This window comes from Astyanax mexicanus, chromosome 12 (genome assembly GCF_023375975.1).
Source record: "Astyanax mexicanus isolate ESR-SI-001 chromosome 12, AstMex3_surface, whole genome shotgun sequence".
NCBI classification, from domain to species: Eukaryota; Metazoa; Chordata; class Actinopteri; order Characiformes; family Acestrorhamphidae; genus Astyanax; species Astyanax mexicanus.
Window position 1 is genome coordinate 49310680 of NC_064419.1, and position 17840 is coordinate 49328519.

General features: G+C 37.4%; 1 protein-coding gene across 1 annotated transcript in view; it reads left to right on the forward strand.

Annotated features, from left to right (window-relative positions):
• Positions 1-17048, forward strand: part of LOC125806063 (uncharacterized) — a 452361-nt gene extending 435313 nt beyond the window's left edge. Inside the window, exon 3 of the mRNA XM_049485571.1 lies at positions 16907-17048. The gene's annotated coding sequence lies outside the window, so the exon portion shown is untranslated. The remainder of the gene's footprint in view (positions 1-16906) is intronic.
• Positions 17049-17840: the final 792 nt, after the last annotated feature.

Below are 17840 nucleotides of genomic sequence, written 5' to 3' on the forward strand. Positions count from 1 at the left end.
TATGCTGCTCCAGCAGTGCTAGCCAGGGTTAGCAGCAGGCTACAGGACTTAATACCTGACTGGTAGAATTCATACATAAGGAGCACCGGATTATAAGGAGCTCTGATGATTTTTGGGAAAATTTTAAGAGCCCTTTTATAGTCCTGAAAATACGGTAAAGACAATGGTGGAGCTTCAGACGCTGCATTTGAACAAAATGCTGATTCTGAGAGAAAGCGTGAATTTTGTTGGAAGGCAGAAAGACTGGAGGAGAAAGAGAGAGAGAGGGAAAGAGAGAGAGATGGATGAAAGAGGAACATTATCATCTGTGGCTTTCAGTGTAAAAGTGTGTGGGCTATGTGTGAGATGAAAGCAGAAGCTCGGAGTGTGATGTGTGGTGGCGCTCGGAGATGTGAGACAAATGCAGAAACCCAAAAGAAGATTAGTCTCATATTCATCCCCTCGCAACGCTACTCTCCACACATTTACACATATTTACTACACACACAACCTTCATCATAGTCAATAAAGTGGCCTACAAAAGTATTCATAACCCTTGAACTTTTTCACATTTTTCACGTTTCAACCATAAGCTTAAATGTTTTATTGATATTTTTCTAAACTGAAAGCAGAAGAATTTCTAAATGTATAAAGGATAAAATATAGTGTTTAATGGTATCAGGGTCTTGGAACGACAATCCCTGCTAAACCTGATATATTAATTCTAAAGACTTGGGAGTCGGAGTTCTTCTTCTGGTCACGTCACACGTCCTTACAACGTACTTACGTCACACGTACAGCCTCTAAAAGAGGATCCGGCTCAGTTTTACTGAACGCGAGCGGCTGGTGGAGCAATGGAGACTTCAGAAGAGGAAACTCAGAGCTCAGTAGATCATTCACTCATAGTGAAACCAAAGAAACGAAGGAGTGAAGTTTCTGACTGAGCTCTCTTTCTCTCTCTCTGAACATAACCTGGATTCAGATTCATCCGCTCTGAAAGGAGACCGAATCACACCCACCCAGTTTAAAATGATTCTTCAGCATGCTCGGTGCAATTACCCATTCTCACCAGAGAGGCACTAAATCCCCCAAATCCCACAACTTACAGACATCAGCCTTAAAGCTCCACTAGGTAGGATTGAGATTTTGTGCTCGTGGGCTCCCCATACGGTTGCAGAGTGTAATAAATGTTTCAGGCGGATTAGTTTCTCTTTCTCGTTTTCTGTCTTTCACAGACATATTCGGTCTCTTTCCAGCTTCTGCCAGAGTGTCTGTATGTTAGTTTGTAAAGAATGAACCAGTAGTCCTTGTAGAACTGTTAGAACTAAAGGTCGGAAAGCAGGTCGCAGTTCTCGCGAGCGTTGGTCGCGGCCGCCTCGGAAAACTTACAGAGTCTGGTTTGAGCTCAGAGGAGCTCCGGCACAGACACGAGAGCACCGCTATTCCTCCTATTACACCTCAATGCAGCGCTGCAGTGAGTTTCAAGCTGTAATTTTACTTCTTTAAAAAGATCAAAAATCAAGGAAATCCTACCTAGTGGAGCTTTAAGTGATAGACCAAAACAAAGTAGCACAATTATGAAGTGAAACGAAAAATTACACATGGTTTTCAAAATTGTAATCAACTTAAAATCTGAAGTGTGACATGAAAAAGTATGTTGGTTACACTTATGAGAGTAAAACATTGTTATCTAATGTCTTAACTCACTATTTTAGAAATAGAATGAAAGTTGGCCCGCTGTTAAGCAAGTTTGTATAATGTGAGATTCAAAGTTTGAACGCTAGGTGTCAGAAACGGGCCAAAGAGTCTAAAAGCGGAGAGGGTGCGCATTTCTAGTGCAAAAAAAAAACGGACCAAAGAGTCTAAAAGTTGCCGTAATTAAGGAGTTTAATATTAAGAAACATCATGAAATGAAACATCAATTTGAAAAATCTTAGTTTACACAGCACTGTCAAAGATAAAGATAGTAAGTCAAGTAAAATGGTGTGTAAATGAAAGTAATCAGGAAAAAGTATTATTTAAAGTGGTATATTTCATTATTTGGTTTATTACAGAGTCTGTGGCCCGTGACTTCAAATATATTTCTCCTTCTGGCCCCTAACAAAAAAAGTTTGGACACCCCTGGTCTAAATAATCATTAATTGAGACAATAGCTAAATATGTATAATTACTGATAAAGTCTTAACTAGTGTGAATAATTAGCTGAGAAATGTTGTTGTAATTAATGTTAATTAATGTACCCTTATTGTAAAGTGTTACAGAAACTAGGTTAATGTGAATGAAGCTCTCTGAAGCGCCTGAACAGAAGCCTGTGGTCAATACGACTCTCTGCCAGCTAGAGGGGTATAACCCCCCCAGCACTGAGCCGTGCAGAGCTGGAGCTCCAGCTGATACCTCTGGGATCTGGATAGAACTAATTGTCCAGCATTAGTATCTGACCTCTTTATTGCTCTTGTGGCCGAATCCAATCAAATCCTCAGTGTAATGTTCCAACATCTAATGTAAAACCCTCTGCATCGTACATTAAAACTGTGTAGTGAAGAGGTAGAGATGGTATACAGCTTTGGAAATAATGAAGAGAGCACTTCCGTTTCTAAATCAATTTTTGCTATTTATAGGTTTATGTTTGAGTAAAATGAACATTGTTGTTTTATTCTATAAACTACAGACAACATTTCTCCCAAATTCCAAATAAAAATATTCTCATTTAGAGCATTTATTTACAGAATATGAGAAATGACTGAAATAACAAAAAAGATGCAGAAATTTCAGATCTCAAATAATGCAAAGAAAACAAGTTCATATTCATAAAGTTTTAAGAGTTCAGAAATAATCAATATTTGGTGGAATAACCCTGGTTTGTTTTTAATCACAGTTTTAATTTCATGCATCTTGGCATCTTGTTCTCCTCCACCAGTCTTACACACTGCTTTTGGATAACTTTATGCTGCTTTACTCCTGGTGTAAAAATTCAAGCAGTTCAGTTTGGTGGTTTGATGGTTTGTGATCATCCATCTTCCTCTTGATTATATTCCAGAGGTTTTCAATTTGGTAAAATCAAAGAAACTCATCATTTTTAAATGGTATTTTATTTTTTTACAGAGCTGTATAAAAAATGAAGGTCAGTCAGTCTGAAAAGAAAAAAAATGTAAAGTATCCTCAAGTGCAGTCGCTGCAATGATCATCAAAAACATTATAATGATGGAATTGGCACTCATCAGGACTCTGCCCCAGGGAATGATAGAAGAGCAGGAGTTTCCTCTGTTGTACAGGATAAGTTAATCAGAGTTTTCAGCCTCAGAAACTGCTAAAAGTTAACAAACAGCTCCCCAGATAAGATCATCTAAATACTTCACAGAGTATTTTAGTTTCTTTAACACTGTTTTTAACTTACTACATGATCCCTTATGTGTTCCTTCACTTCACTACTCATTTGCTATGTAGGGAAATAATTAAAACATTGAATGAAAAGATGTGTCCAATCCTTTGACTTGTATACTACAGTATTAAAATACAATAATATATGTAATAATATTAATCAGAATTTTACTAAATTTGTATTTCAGTGAACAAATCACAAAAAGAGTCAAATCATGTTTTAAATTCAATTTAACTGCATTTTTTTGGATGATATAGTTGTAGAGTTGTAGAAGGTGCCGTATGAACAATAATAAAAAATAATAATTTGATTTAATCTGTCTAACATCGTTTAAATGTAATATGCTCTGGATAAGAGCATCAGCTAAATGCCACAAATGTAAACAAACACAAGCTAATGATGTATGTGAACATTGCTCATTTATGCGCATTATTATGTCAGTATGTGTGTCAAGTGTTCCACAATTAAACACGTAATTCTTAAGCATCATTTCACTCCCTGCATTAGATCCCATCTGTTGGGTGAATGTTTTATGATGGTCTTGTAAACATGACATTTGTAAAATATAAATTAGATATTTTTTATTATTATTAGAATGAAATTTTGACACCTCCATCATCCCAACTCTCTTCTTTACTGGGATCTGTATATATATTATATATTAGTCTTTAAATGATAATTATAAGCTTTCCACATTAGACTTTCACACCTACTATACCATATTTGGGGACCTGATTACTTCCAGACTTGTAAAATCAAGAAATCACTTAAAAAATAGAATCTGTCTGATAACATGATAAGCAGATAAAAGATCTCATTTAAAAGCAGCACATTATTATTATGATTATACCCCCATCTAAAGAAACTCAACAACAGATGAGAAAAAACAAATTTATTAACCTATTGATCATCTATCACTCTAGAAAAGGTTATAAATACATTTATTTCTAAAGCTTTGGGACTCACAGTGATTTTGAGAACCACAGTGAGTCACTATTATTCACTAATGGAGAAAACGCAAATGACACACTGGTGAACCTTCCCAGGAGTGACCGGCCGACCGAACAAAATTACTCCAAAAGGGCATGAAGAACTCATCCAGGAGATCCCAAAAGAACCCAGAACAACATTTAAAGAACTGCAGGATCTCACTCACCTCAGTTAAGATCAGTGTTAATGATTCAATAATAATAAGAAGAAGAATACATTTGCACTCCTGGACACTTTACTGTACATCCTGTACATTTGCACCTGATCACTACACTACGCATTTAACTTAAATACAACATGTGCACAGGTTTATGTTCAATATTGTCATATCTGCTGATACCTGCTATATCTATCTATCTATCTATCTATCTATCTATCTATCTATCTATCTATCTATCTATCTATCTATCTATCTATCTATCTATCTATCTATCTATCTATCTATCGGTAACACTTTACTTGGATGGTCCATTTGATGGCCTCTTTGATGCTTAACTGACTTTCAACTAACATTCAACTACATGTCTATTAAATGCAATTGAACTGAAAAGTGAAAGTAAATGATTCTCTATTGAATAAAACCCAACATTCAACTCTAATCCAAACCCTTATCTTAATATTTTAGGATTGGGTTTAGGGTTAGGTTTTAAGTTTACGTTAAGGTTAGGGTTAAGTGTAGGGTTTGATTTTAGGGTTGATTAAGGGTTAAGGTTAAGGTTAGGTGTAGGGTTAGATTTTAGGGTTGATTAAGGGTTAAGGTTAGGGTTTGATTTTAGGGTTGATTAAGGGTTAAGGTTAGGGTTTGATTTTAGGGTTGATTAAGGGTTAAGGTTAGGGTTAGGTGTAGGGTTTGATTTTAGGGTGGATTAAGGGTTAAGGTTAGGGTTAGGTGTAGAGTTAGATTTTTATGGTTGATTAAGGGTTAAGGTTAGGGTTAGGTGTAGGGTTAGATTTTATGGTTGGTTAAGGGTTAAGGTTAGGGTTAGGTGTAGGGTTTGATTTTAGGGTTGATTAAGGGTTAAGGTTAGGGTTAGGTGTAGGGTTAGATTTTATGGTTGGTTAAGGGTTAAGGTTAGGGTTAGGTGTAGGGTTTGATTTTAGGGTTGATTAAGGGTTAAGGTTAGGGTTTGATTTTAGGTTTGATTAAGGGTTAAGGTTAGGGTTAGGTGTAGAGTTAGATTTTATGGTTGGTTAAGGGTTAAGGTTAGGGTTAGGTGTAGGGTTTGATTTTATGGTTGGTTAAGGGTTAAGGTTAGGGTTAGGTGTAGGGTTAGATTTTATGGTTAACTAAGGGTTAAGGTTAGGGTTAGGTGTAGGGTTTGATTTTAGGGTTGATTAAGGGTTAAGGTTAGGGTTAGGTGTAGGGTTAGATTTTAGGGTTGATTAGGGGTTAAGGTTAGGGTTAGGTGTAGAGTTAGATTTTTATGGTTGATTAGGGGTTAAGGTTAGGGTTAGGTGTAGGGTTAGATTTTAGGGTTGATTAAGGGTTAAGGTTAGGGTTAGGTTCTATTTTAAATCATTTACATTCAACATAGGGTTAAGTTAAATTTAATGGACATTTAATTCAGTGGTAGTTGAATGTCAGTTGAGCATCAACAAGGCCATTAAATGGACCATCCAAGTAAAGTGTTACCTTTCTATCCATCCATCCATCCATCCATCCATCTATATCAGTTCTATCTATCTATATCAGTTTTCTCTGTAAAGCTCTATAAACGTTCCATCAGAATGATGTTTCAGTTACGTTTCGTTTTTCTGTTTTTTTTTTTTAAGCGAAACGATTGGAATTGGTCGCATCTCTCTCTCTCTCTCTCTCTCTCTCTCTCTCTCTCTCTCTCTCTCTCGCGCACGCGTTCTTTCGCTTACCTCGCTCTGCCTCATTCAATATTTCATATCCGTCATGCTGCATAAGAGGCCTGCTGGTCTGAACCGCACTACAGCATCTCCTCTAAGCCCTTTTACAAATCCGCCGAGCCGCTGCCAAATACCACCCCATATTGGGGCAATTGAAGGAGATGGTGTAGAGTGAGCGCGAGCCGCTGATATTTACTCTGCAGCTTTTAGGGATGCAGATGGTGAAACTCAATCAGGCGGCGGGAGCTAATCGAGCCGAGCGCTGCCCACCCAAGACCCCAAATCCCCATTGATCCGGCGGAGGGGGCGGGGCCAGGGGGCTTGTAGTAGTGCGCTCTGCATTGATTGGTCTGTACTGGGCTAAAGAGAGAGGCGGTGAGAGGCTGGAGATAATGGTATAGATTTACACCAAAGCCCAACATCTGCAATTAGTACTTTTTCCCTCTGCTGCTGTAAATCAGCCCATGGATCATCCTTAACATACAGCATTATCCTAACGACATGACATGACATGACATGACATGACAGTAGTGAACATCACTAAAGTGATCCCATAGTGCTGTGAAAAAGCATTTGCCACCATATAGATTTCTTTGTTTTTTACTTTTTCATCATACTTACATTTTTCAGACTACCAATCAAACTTTAGCATCAAACAATTATAAACTGAATAAATATAAAAAAAAACACTTTTTAAATGATAATTTTATTTATTAAAGGTAACTGGTAACAAGTCTTTCTCATCTCTGTGGAGGAATTTAGTTCCACTCTTCTCTTCTTCACAGAATTAAAAGTTTTAATTCAGATACATTGGAGCATTTTCCAGCATAAACCTCCTGTTAAGATCATCTACAGCAGGGGTGTCCAAACTTTTTTTGTTAGGGGCCAGAAGGAGAAATATATTTATAGTCTCAGGCCACAGACTCTGTAATAAAACAAATAATGAAATATACCACTTTAAATAATACATTTTCCTGATTATTTTCATTTACACACCATTTTACTTGACTCACTATCTCTATCTTTGGCAGTGTTGTGTAAACTAAGATTTTTCAAATTGATGTTTCATTTCATGATGTCTCTTAATATTAAACTTCTTAATTGCAGCAACTTTAAGACTCTTTGGCCCGTTTTTCTGTGCTAGAAATGCGCACTCTCTCCGCTTTTAGACTCTTTGGCCCGTTTTTCTGTGCTAGAAATGCGCACTCTCTCCGCTTTTAGACTCTTTGGCCCGTTTTTCTGTGCTAGAAATGCGCACTCTCTCCGCTTTTAGACTCTTTGGCCCGTTTTTCTGTGCTAGAAATGCGCACTCTCTCCGCTTTTAGACTCTTTGGCCCGTTTTTCTGTGCTAGAAATGCGCACTCTTTCCGCTTTTAGACTCTTTGCCCTGTTTTTCTGTGCTAGAAATGCGCACCCTCTCCGCTTTTAGACTCTTTTGCCTTGTTTTTCTGCGCTAGAAATGTGCACTCTCTCCACTTTTAGACTCTTTGGCCCGTTTCTGACACCTAGCGTTCAAACTTTAAATCTCACATTATAAAAACCTGCTTAACAGCAGACCAACTTTCATTCTATTTCTAAAATACCTTGCGGGCCGCTCCAAAAAAGGACCGTAGTTTGGACACCCCTGATTTACAGCATCTCAATCAATCAGACTTTAACTAGACCCTCCAAAACCTTTATATCATTTAGTTTCTTTAAGGCTTTTAGAGGTGGACTGGCTGGTGTGCTTTGGGTCATTGTCCTGCGGCAGAGCCCAAGTAAAGAACTCCTGAGTTTAAGGTCACAAACTGATGGTTGAATATTCTTTATCAGGATTTTCTGGTAGAAAACAGCAGAATTCCTGCTTCCATCTTTAACAGCAATGTTTTTTTCCAGCAGCGTCAGATCATCACACAACACTACCACCACCATGTTTTACACTGTTCAGTATGATGTTCTTTTACTGACGTTGTCTGTTCTTTTTCAGATGTGATGGGACACACCTCTCTACAATACAGAGTTACTATATTCACTAATACAACTTTACTACAACTTTACTACTGTACACAACACAAGCCTTATGTTCACCATGACCAGTAGAAGCTCCGCCCACTTCTCTACTACAATACAGAGTTACTATATTCACTAATACCACTTTACTACAGCTTTATTACTGTACACAACACAAGCCTTATGTTCACCATGACCAGAAGCTCCGCCCACTTCTCTACTACAATACCGAGTTACTATATTCACTAATACCACTTTACTACAACTTTACTACTGTACACAACACAAGCCTTACGTTTACAACTGATCAGAAGAAGCTCCGCCCACTTCTCTACTACAATACAGTTACTATATTCACTAATACCACTTTACTACAACTTTACTACTGTACACAACACAAGCCTTATGTTCACCATGACCAGAAGAAGCTCCGCCCACTTCTGTACTACAATACAGAGTTACTATATTCACTAATACCACTTTACTACACCTTTTACTACTGTACACAACACAAGCCTTATGTTCAGCCTGACCAGAAGAAGCTCCGCCCACTTCTCTACTACAATACAGAGTTACTATATTTACTAATACCACTTTACTACAACTTTACTACTGTACACAACACAAGCCTTATGTTCACCATGACCAGAAGCTCCGCCCACTTCTCTACTACAATACCGAGTTACTATATTCACTAATACAACTTTACTACAACTTTACTACTGTACACAACACAAGCCTTATGTTCACCATCACCAGTAGAAGCTCCGCCCACTTCTCTATTACAATACAGAGTTACTATATTCATTAATACCACTTTACTACAGCTTTACTACTGTACACAACACAAGCCTTACGTTTACAACTGATCAGAAGAAGCTCCGCCCACTTCTCTACTACAATACAGAGTTACTATATTCACTAATACCACTTTACTACAACTTTACTACTGTACACAACACAAGCCTTATGTTCACCATGACCAGAAGAAGCTCCGCCCACTTCTCCACTACAATACAGTTACTATATTCACTAATACCACTTTACTACAACTTTATTACTGTACACAACACAAGCCTTATGTTCACCATGACCAGAAGCTCCGCCCACTTCTCTACTACAATACCAAGGTACTATATTCACTAATACTACTTTACTACAACTTTACTACTGTACACAACACAAGCCTTATGTTCACCATCACCAGTAGAAGCTCCGCCCACTTCTCTATTACAATACAGAGTTACTATATTCACTAATACCACTTTACTACAGCTTTACTACTGCACACAACAAAAGCCTTATTTTACAACTGACCAGAAGAAGCTCCGCCCACTTCTCTACTACAATACAGAGTTACTATATTCACTAATACCACTTTACTACAACTTTACCACTGTACACAACACAAGCCTTATGTTCACCATGACCAGAAGAAGCTCCGCCCTCTTCTCTCCTACAATACAGAGTTACTATATTCACTTATACCAATTACAACTTTACCCTGTCATGTAATTATGATGGTGAAACTGGCACTCATCAGGGTCGCCCCAGGAAAGAAAGAGCGAGTTTCCTCTGTTGTACAGGATAAGTTAATCAGAGTTACTAGACTCAGAAACCACAAGTTAACACTGATTTGGTTTTGTACATGTCATTTCAGTTTAATTTGGTATAATTAAAGTGCATGAGTTCCCAATATATTAAAACTAGCGTTTAATATTTAATCTGTATCTAAATATCTCATGCTGCGTTTCTCTTAAAATCCTTTAGATAATCAGTATATCTTCCTCTCTGCAGAAGTTTGACCTCTTTTCATCTTTTGTGACTCTGTCATGTTTATTTTGGTGGAGCTCCAGAACTGTCGTCAGCTGTAGTACTGAGGAAAGTGCTGCCAAACGTCCTAAACTGGAGCAAACTAAACATTTACATGTCTAAATATATCTCTCTCGCTCTGTCCAGTATCAAACTGGACCACACGTTCTGATTCCAGCGCACTCTAAAAATAAAAAAGCTGATAATAAAGCTTTTGGGTTCTGTAAAGAACAATTCACTGAGATACAATAGCACAATATCAGTATGTAAACTGGTCATTAAGTGTTTCCTCAATGGAACAATTGAAAAAACCTGTATACACTGTGGTCTTATCTTGTGAGTGTGTTTAGCTTTGATAACGATTTGATAACACCATTTATTTCTGTCCGGTTCTGCGTTAATTCTCTTTAAGATCTTGTATTGATCACAAATTTGGAGATTTGGAACACATCCCAAAGATTCCCAATGAGGTTAAGGGTTTCACTCTATCGTTTTTTAATTATTTTAATATGTCTATATGTCTATATCCTCCTGAGACGCAGCTTTAGCTTGTGATTAGTTAAGAGAAATAAAGGGTACGGGAACAGCACTTTATCTGAGGAGCTCCTACTGCTGTTCCTCACTGTATGAACGTTTTTATCAGAGTAAAATAGAAAAACAACAGCAAACAGGTGGGGAGGGATGGGTGTGAGTAAGGTGGAGGGGATTTAAAAGAGATAGAAACACTTTGTCCGTTTTTGTAATGCACTATATTGTTACTGATCTATTATCTATAAAACTTTCAATAAAAACTTGATTACAGAAAAACAACAGCAAACAGCAATTATTCACTCAGAGTAAAATCAAGGCAAATGGAATTGCTCAATCAATCTACAGAGAAAAGTTCTGAATACATAATCATTTCATTCATTTATTCATAAAAAAATACTTTGTCTTTGTAAAAGAAGCAATTTCTGCAAAAATGTCCTCAATATATCCTCAAATGGGGACAAATAATTTAATTTAGTTTATTTTAATATTTTAATTGAGTGTAATGTTGGCATTTGACCACTAGATGGTACAGGTAGTGTCATGATGCAGAGAAGCAGTAACATCCCCATATGAGGACGCAGGGTCTCAAGAGGATATGAGCTGGATTAAAAAAAAAAAAAAAAAGTGCTCCGGTGATCCAGTATAACACTGCTTTAGTCCACTGGAGAAGTGGGTGGGGGGAGAAACGATAGGATTTGCAATGTCATATAATGTTATTTTACAACATGTGTAATAATGCCCTGCTAAGTGCAATTCAGCCTATACTGACCTAGTCTTAGAGTCTCTGTAAAACACCAAATCCACTGGAGATCCTATTTAAACCTATAGTTACTTACACACAGAGGTGAGTAGTCCAGGTCTAGAATGTAAAAATCAACCCCAAAACTGTTTTACACCTACCTATCTCACTTGCTCTTGGCTGGTGGTGTTTTTCATCCATAGACTAATTCTAACCATTTGTTTCTTAGCTCTGAATTACTGGGTAAAGTATATAAACACTGATGTGTTATTCGCACAAATAACACAGGAATGAACTGCATGCTGTTCCTAGTGCTGTTAGTTATCTCCTATCTGACGAGACGGCGTCGCTGCCCGGCTTCAGCTCTGCCTGTGGGCGGGGGCAATGAATACTAATTCACGGGTTGATGTAGACACGGTGCTTTTCCTGATCGACTCGTTTTTCTCTGAATATTTTCTTTTACTAGCTGCTGCAGAGAATGAGGAAGAGGAAGAGGAAGAGTTTCATCATGTGCAGCATCATAAACAACTCAGAGACCTGCTGTATTTCACAAACAACAAGAACAAGAGGATTTTAGCAGAAGGAGATTTTTAAAGTTAGTTTTTTGCATATCTGTGTTGCATCAGTAACTTGTGTATACTGTATGTAGCAGGGATGAGCTATAATTAGTACAGACTGTATGAATTATGAACATATGTGTGAATTTCTCTGGAGACCAGGCTGTTTGAATAACCTCTCTCTCTCTCTCTCTCTCTCTCTCTCTATATATATATATTTATACAGTATATAATAAGGACCTTGCCTGATGAACCTGGCTCCTCACTTCGAGGCTGGTCAGCTCCAGCGCTGAAGCTCCTCCCCCGCGGTTAAAGCTCAGGTGGAATAGTGAGTAGTGTGATAAATCCTCGGACACCGTGAAGTATCTGCAGCCCACCTCCCACTCTGGAGGGTTTAGAACAGACCACCACAAGGTCACGCCGCAGACAGATCCATCACGCCGCTCTCCTGTTCTCTCTCGGGTCCTGGAGGGGTCATTAGTAAACTCTGGGAGGATTTCTCCTGCAGGTACACGAGTGCCGCGCGCCATCTTTATACCTGAAACTCATTTAAATTACAACAAATCTCTGAATCTCTCGCTATCTTTCTTATCTTTCCAAATAAACTGGGTGAAAAAGGCGTGAGAATATTAAGCGCAAAGCTGTTTGAGGGAGCCCTGGCATTAGTGAGTCAATAAATTAACCAATCAACCATTCAATCAGTTGACCAATCAATCAATCAATCAATTTTTATTCAGATGTAAAGTACTTTCAATGCAGCCGAACAGTTACACTTTACAATAAGGTACATTAATTAACAGTACTTACTACAGAACGTCTCAACTAAGATTATTAGCCATTAAAGGTAATTTAAATCTGTCTCAATTTATTAATATTTATAACATTACTAAGCATTACAATTTAGTAATAACTAGTATAACTAGTATGAATGTATAATTAATGAAGACATTACTGCCATTACTGTCATAAGTACTGTTATTTGTGAAAAATAGCATAACTAAACAAAATTAAGCTTTACTGACCAAATTATGGTTAAAATGAATAAAATACAAAAGGTAACATAAGAAGATAAAAAAGGTAAAAGTAAGATAAGTAGGATTGTGAACAGTGAAAAACGCATATATTTAATTCAAAATTTGAAATCAGTCGAGAAAACTAAAATTAGGCAAAAAAACTTACAGTTAAATGATAAAAAAAATAATAATAAGAAAGTGGAATATAAAAAAGTAAAGTAAACAGTCCAAAAAAACATGAATACAAATGTAATACATGTAAAAAAGCATGAGCTACACTAGATTTTTTGCGCTGAGCTCTGAAATGACGATGTTATTGATTCTGGATGCGTTGGTGCCCGGCGCTGTTTGCAGCGGGCCGAGTGTTCGTCAGCGCTGGGCACAGGTGTGCAGGTACACAAATAGAGGTGGCAGACACAACAAGGTGATGCTGTGTGACCTGATGCTAATGAGAGCAAATAAGAACAAGCAGCGGAACTGAAATCCAGGCAACCCTGCGGCGCTGCGGCCGGTCATGAATTCACCCGTCCGTCCGGCTCAGAGAGCAGCCCAGCAGATACTACACAAATACTACACACGTTCTACACACATACTACACACGTACTACACACGAACTACACATACTGCATACACTACCTATATACATATATAACCCTGCGGCGCTGCGGCCGGTCATGAATTCACCCATCCGTCCGACTCAGAGAGCAGCCCAGCACAAATACTACACACATACTACACACATACTACACACACATACTACACAAATACTACACATACTACACACATACCACACAAATACTACACATACTACACACATACCACACACACATACTACACAAATACTACACATACTACACACATACTACACAAATACTACACATACTACACACATACCACACACACATACTACACAAATACTACACATACTACACACACATAGCACACAAATACTACACATACTACACACATACCACACACACATACTACACAAATACTACACATACTACACACACATAGCACACAAATACTACACATACTACACACATACTACACAAATACTACACACATAGCACACACATACCACACACACATACTACACAAATACTACACAGATACTACACAGATACTACACATACTACACACATACTACACAACTACTACACATACTACACACATACCACACACACATACCACACAAATACTACACAGATACTACACATACTACACACATACTACACAACTACTACACATACTACACACATACCACACAGATACTACATAGATACTACACAAATACTACACATACTACAAAGATACTACAAACACTACACAAATACTACACATACTACAAAGATACTACAAACACTACACAAATACTACACACTACACATATTACAGATACTACACAAATACTACACATACTACACACATACCACACAAATACTACACATACTACAAAGATACTACACACACTACACAAATACTACACACACTACACATATTACAAATACTACATAAATACTACACACACTACATATATTACAGATACTACACAAATACTACACATACTACACACATACCACACAAATACTACACAGATACTACACAAATACTACACATACTACACAAATACTACAAATACTGCACAAATACTACACAAATACTACACATACTACATATACTACACAAAAACTACACACACTACACATATTACAGATACTACACAAATACTACACATACTACACAGATACTACACACACTACACAAATACTACACACACTACACATATTACAAATACTACACAAATACTACACACACTACATATATTACAGATACTACACAAATACTACACATACTACACACATACCACACAAATACTACACAGATACTACACAAATACTACACATACTACACAAATACTACAAATACTGCACAAATACTACACAAATACTACACATACTACATATACTACACAAAAACTACACACACTACACATATTACAGATACTACACAAATACTACACATACTACACAGATACTACACACACTACACAGATACTACACACACTACACAGATACTACACACACTACACATATTACAAATATTACACAAATACTACACAGATACTACACAGATACTACACACACTACACAAATACTACACATACTGCTGCTTACAAAGAGTGTGCCGCTAACCGCTAACACTGCGCTAATCTTTACTGAATACTGAATTAACTGGTTAGATATGGAAACAGGGACATATTTTAGTGATCTATAGGTGATAAACAGAAAAACTAATGAGGGTACTTCATTTTTTGGTCTTCCCATGATCTTCAGAAGAACCAGCTGATGTCACTTCCTGTTGTAGATGTGACTTCCTGTTGAAGAATGTTCCAGATGTTTCAGATTCAGGCGTAATGTGTTACAGTAACAGGACTGATACAGGGATACAACTAAAATGTGTATTTTATAACTTAAATATTATGGATTTTTTAAAAATATATATGTTTAGCATAGATGGGATTTGGAATAAATACTTCTGAAAGATTTTAATAATAATTTTATTTATATTTCATGGTAAGTTTATAGTTATAGAGTGGGGTAACTAATGCTATAGTTTCAGTGTTAAGTAGTTTTTATTATTAGTGTTTTTAGTTACATATCTTACTTTTGAAATTAGGTCAATATACAAGACGCTGTGCTTATTGATAAAGTGTATTTTATAAATAAAATATATTTGTGTGCACATTTATACAAGTAGTTTCATGGGTACAAAAATGGCACCCATTCGGTGGAATGGCCCATATATATTGATCCGTATTGGTTTTCAGATCATCAGTTTCAAAGGTAGGTTGTTTATGGTCTACAGGGTCTATGGTACGGTGGCCCTGAAGGACAAAACCACATAAAAATGAAATAAAAAAATAAAAAATAAATGACAATAAAATAAAAATGAGGTGCACTTAATAAAAGGAAACCCACAAACAAAAAAAAGCATGAATTAAAAAAAACTGACACACTTTTATAAAAAGAGCAGCAATTAAATCAATAAACTGACACACTTAAAAAAAATCATGTTTTTTTTTTGTTTGTGCCTCTTTTTTCTTTTTAATAGCTCTTTTTATTAAGTGCATCTCTTTTTTATTTCTTGCCATTTTATTTAAATGTGTTTTTGCCCTTCAGGGCCACTGTACTATGGTCTATATCTGGTTGCCACATTAGTAATATTTATTATTTATCTATTTATCAGAGACTCCTCAGGAATATATATTAAATATAAATGTGTGTAAGTGTATTTCTCAGTGAGGACTGTAGTTTATTAGAGTGCGGAGCTGCTCGGCTCTGTAAGCTCTGTGTGTCGGGATGGTCTGGAGGGCTTGATTTAAAGCCCAATTAGCTGAAGAGCAAATGACCCGAGGGAGCATAACTCTCTCCATCAGCGGAGTGTGTACAGGAGTGTGTACAGGAGTGTGTACAGGCAACCAGCTCAATATGCTTTCTGCTAATTGACGACAACAAAACATGCTCGTAAAAAAAAAAACGTACAAACTGGAAACGAGCGGCTGCCGTTCCCATAACCAGACCAAAAATCTCATTTCATTGTTTTTTTTATTCATTTTAAAATGTCTAGTTGTGTCTATAGTATGAATAAATGCCACGTGAGCTGGTTGTTTTTTGTGCAAAAAATAAAAGGTGCTCCGGTGATCCAGTATAACACTGCTTTAGTCCTGTGGAGGAGTGAAGGGGACAAATTATAGAATTTCAGCTTTTGCTAATAAATATTCATACATGCAAACAAATATAACATATTGCCTCTAACAGCGTTTTGACACCAGGAGGCAGCTGTCACGTCTGGTGCTGTTAGCTCCTCTGTCCCTTCCACACCAAGCTCTAACGGAGGTTCTCAGGTCAACAACTACACTACCCAGAATGCACCACCCGCTGACATCACGCACTCACCTGATCACGTGACACCTCACCTGCTTCCTCCAGGAAGTCTCGAATACTGATTACTGGCACTATAAAGGAGCACTCCACACAAACACCCACGCCGGGTATTGTAGGTTCTCCTCATTACAAAGCGTTACTTTATCTCTTGTCTCAGTTTATCTTGTGTATGACCTTGCCTTTGTTTTCTCAACGCCGATTATTGCCTTTGCCTCTGATACTGGATTGTTTGTGTATTACCTGGACTGTGTTTTCACTACTGCCTCTTGGATTACCACTGATATCGGATCTCTCGTGTATGAACTCTGGACTGTTTCTCGTTTATGGTATGGTTTTGCCTTCATTACTCTGTTTACTGGTGATCACCCATTTTTCTGTATCGACTACGATTACATCTGTTTATTGTTTTAATAAACTTTATATACTTTTATCAGTATCTGCACGTGTCTGCAATTCTGTACATACCATGACAGCAGCGAGATGAACAACAGTTAGAAACGTTTTAAAATAAAGACATTTTTACACTAATAACTTATAACTAATCTAAGTTTTTTCAATGTCTTATGTTACTTTACAACATGTGTAATAATGCCCTGCTAAGTGCAGTTCAGCCACTGATCTAGTCTAAGAGTATCTCAGAGTAAAACACCAAATCCACCGGAGATCCTATTTAAACCTATAGTTACTTACATACAGAGATGGGTAGTCCAGGTCCTGAAAGTAAAAGTCCACCCCAGGGTGGATTTTTACTTTTAACCAGTGTAAACAGAACTGTTCTAAACATCTAAACACCTACCTATCTCAATTGTACTTGGCTGGTACAATTTTATCCATTTGTTTCTTAGCTCTGAATTACTGGGTAAAGTATAAAAACACTGATGTGTTATTCGCACAAATAACACAGGAATGAACTGCATGCTGTTCCTAGCCCTGTTAGTTATCTCCTATCTGACGAGACGGCGTCGCTGCCCGGCTTCAGCTCTGTCTGTGGGCGGTCCCGAGCCGAGATGGGCGGGGCCATGAATACTAATTCACGGGTTGATGTAGACA